The sequence below is a fragment of the Morone saxatilis genome, unplaced genomic scaffold (assembly GCF_004916995.1).
Source record: "Morone saxatilis isolate NCDOM2014 unplaced genomic scaffold, NCSU_SB_2.0 Contig19, whole genome shotgun sequence".
Taxonomy (NCBI): Eukaryota; Metazoa; Chordata; class Actinopteri; family Moronidae; genus Morone; species Morone saxatilis.
Window position 1 is genome coordinate 18,922,312 of NW_023339751.1, and position 3,649 is coordinate 18,925,960.

General features: G+C 40.7%; 1 protein-coding gene across 2 annotated transcripts in view; it reads right to left on the bottom strand.

Annotated features, from left to right (window-relative positions):
* b3gnt2b (UDP-GlcNAc:betaGal beta-1,3-N-acetylglucosaminyltransferase 2b) overlaps nucleotides 1-3,228 on the bottom strand; it is a 23,707-nt gene extending 20,479 nt beyond the window's left edge. Inside the window, exons 1-2 of one of the 2 annotated variants that reach the window (XM_035663149.1) lie at nucleotides 3,072-3,228; nucleotides 1,642-1,725 (exon numbers count right to left, since the gene is read on the bottom strand). The gene's annotated coding sequence lies outside the window, so the exon portion shown is untranslated. The remainder of the gene's footprint in view (nucleotides 1-1,641; nucleotides 1,726-3,071) is intronic. The other variant, XM_035663148.1, reaches the window with a different exon arrangement.
* Between the last annotated feature and the right edge of the window lie 421 nt (nucleotides 3,229-3,649).

A 3,649-nucleotide genomic window follows, 5' to 3' on the forward strand; every position in this document is an offset into this window, starting at 1 on the left:
GAGAGAGGGGATGACACGCAGGAAAGGGCCACAGGATGATCTTGAACCCTGGGCTGCTGCAGCAAGGACTCAGCCTTGGTTACCCAAATGAGATGTCTGTATATAACCAATCATTTGTCATTTCTCTCAACTCATGTTATTGCTAAATGTGACAAATGGATGGCGCCTTCCCATCTGCTCAACTGTAGACACTGTTCTGCTGTTCCGTACTGTAAATGTTCAGACAAGGTTTGCTTTGCATGTAGATTTGTTACGTGCTGACTTAAAGTTGGATGTGATAAGGAGCTCAGGCTAACAGCCAGGAAAACATATTCACTGTGTAAACTCGTCTGGTCTGAGGAGTCTTGGAGAAAACACTGGATACAAACTTGTACTATTAAGCCTTGGTCACACTACATGACTTTCAAAGTCATCAGATCTCTGTACTGTTCACACTACACAACTATCTGTCTCGTAATCTAGAGTCTTGAAGTTGTTGTGGTTCTCACACTACATTAGGGACTGTTTGACAGTTAGCGGGACAGTGCTGATTTCCATGTCAGTATGAATGACGACAGTGTGGTTATAGTACAGACCTGATGGGATGTCCCCATAATTAGCAGCACCCCTGGGTTTCCACTCTGGGATGTTCTAAAATTACTGACCTTGAAATGAGAGGAAGACTGGTGAAGAGACAGGTCTGTAAGTGTGAGGGAATCGCTGTGAACACGCACGCCAAATTAGTTTTATGTAACGTAGTAACGCCTTTGAATGATCACAAAATAAGTGTTGTTTTTTTTAAACTGTACTGACTACAAAGTCTCTCTGCAGTCGTACACCAGGAAGAATTAAGCCCTTGAAAACAAACAGTTGGCAACTAAAGCAGCCTGTTTTCTGCTATTTAACAAAGCCATGCACATACAACATATGAACAGTCTTCCCCTCACATTTGTGTTCTTGAACACACGAATGTTCTAGTAAGAAACTCAGTGCCTCATGTGGAGGACCATTATTACTCATCTCCGTTCCTCTCTGCGTTCCTGGGAACTGTTAGTCAGCCATTATCGGGAATGTCTGGGACAGTAATGAGGAGAGGTTCATTAGGTGAGATGAATACATGAGAGCGGGGAGAGAAAATGACCTGTTTGTGAAAAGGTCACAGGGTTGATTTAATCAACAGGTGAACGCTTACAGTCCTGTTATGATCCAAGTGTCCTTGAGCAGGAAACTAGAGCTTGTGCCTGCTCACTGCGTGAACTGGAGGAGACCATCAGCAAATGTCTAAACACATGGTGTGGAGAAATGATTGGCTACTTAAGCAGAGTTCTGGCTGTGTGAATGTCTTTGATATAACCAAAGAGGCACTGGTAAACCATTTGGCCAAGTCAAACTAACCATTTCGGTATTTAAAATGGAAAACTCATACATTACAGCACAGCACCAGTTCGGTATTGTATGTGTTCTGGGATCATGAAACCCCTTTAGTGTCTGCCATAGCAACCTGATATTGCAAACAAGCAACAAATTGGATCTCTCGAATTGGAAACTTGTCTACAACCACCACACATGCTCGTGCATAAAATCTCTCTGCTGCAGCAGTCACTCACAGATGCACACAAACATGACAAACATTGATCAAGATAAACATCCCGGTGTACGTACTGTTCTGTGTTGGGCAACTTGAATCTCAAGCTACTTTCAGGGCAGGGACTAGATGCAGAGTAAACAGACTAGCTGCATCTGAGACTGAAAGGAAAATAATGGAGTCATTATTATGACTACCACAGCATAAAAGGAGGAGGATATAAATCCACCAACATAAGAACCCAAGATGATATAAACAGGTTTGAGATTTGTGAAGGAAAAATAGAGTCAAACTATTAAACGAGCTAATAATTTAGTTTTAAAATGTGATATTTTATAAAATCATCATTCTGAAATATGAAATAAGTGGGGAAAAAAGCATATATGACTGATTTATGAAAGCACAGCATATGTTTGTTAATTTTCCCATCATTCGCCCCATTTTTATGAAACTTGCCATCGACAGGATGAGGATTACTCATCCAAAGTGTGGTTTGGACCTTTCCTCTAAACATAGCAGCTACAGAGCTGACACGCAACTGTGCAGCAACTCTGGAAATGTTGCTCATGTGATTAAAAACTTTTATCTTGCTGAGCACATAGGCAACAGAGAGAGAGAGAGAGAGACAGACAGGACAGAGAGAGAGAGAGAGAAGAGAGAGAAGAGAGAGAGAGAGGAGAGAGAGAGAAAGAAAGAAAGAAGAAAGAAAGAAAGAAGAGAAAGAAAGGAAAGAAAAAGAGAGAGAAAGGAGGGACAGAGAGGGACACAGAGAGAGGAAATGAGAAAAGACATTGCTTAGATAGTAACTTCTCTGGGTTTGTTCTGGTTAGAAATGTAGGTTACATTTCAAAGACAGCCAGCAGGCAGACAAAAGCACCGTTCACAATTTATTCTCTCCTTCAAATATTAACGTTGGCCATTTGTTTGTGTTTGTGTCTCTAAGGTTTTTAGGAACACTTGGCACTTAGTGTGGTCAGCTTTTGTGTATGTTTACAGTGACCAGGGCAGCAACTAATGGTTATTTCCATTACCATAAATGGATCATTTGTTCAGTCTAAAACAATTTCTGATAATCTTGGAAAATGCCTGCCACAGCATGTGACTTCAAAATTCCCTGCTTTATCCAAAAAAAAAAAAAAAAAAAAACCTAAAAAAGATATTCAATTTACTTTTAACTTTAATCTCACCAAACATCCGTGAATGTTTGACAGATGGCTTTAAAGGGAGTTTATTAACTTCCTATCGACCACCCAAAAGGTAACTTAGGGTCTTCAACTGCTTTAATATTGTTTTTATATCGTATTTCTCCCACATGAGTTTAATGTTGTTACATGAGTTTTAGGTAATCTTCCTAACGAGTGATTAGCACACAACCCATATTCTCACACACGGTAACTACGTTGTTCAACGTTAGCTCGCTGCTGTGAGCTGTTAGATGGCCCGCTGATATTAATGTACCTACTCCTTTAAAGTCTTGATAGATAACTTATTTCGTGGGTGGACTCACTTGTTTTCAGTCGCCTTCGTCTGCCCAAAGTCACTCCCGCGCCGGCGGAACACTTAATAAATCCATGTGTGTTTTTCGGCGGCTTTTCGTCGTCTTTTCACCGTGAGTCGCTTTCTGTTTCCCCTCCGCTGAGAACTAGAGACAACTCCTGCTCAGAGTACGGACTTCTTTTTTAGCTGCTTATGGGCGGAGCCACACACACACACACACACACCACACACACAAACACACACAAACAACCACACAACACACACAACATACACATAAAGGACGGCGGTAAATATTAATATTTTAAAAGTGGTAAGCCACCCTAAAACGTGTTTTTTTAGCTGTAAACTTAAGTATATGACTGTACTATGGTGAAAGCCATTAATGTTGGTGTTTAAAATTAACACTATTAAAAGTTAAAAATGTCTCAGTACCCCATGTACTGTTTTAAATCACCCTGAACCTTGTAAGTCTAATGCTGGTGCAATCAACCATTCGGGGTGACTCAGGATTTAGGTACTTCATGACATTTATATTAGCAAAGAGTGTTAACAGAGTGTTAAAGTCTCTATTTATAGGAGGGCGGCCCA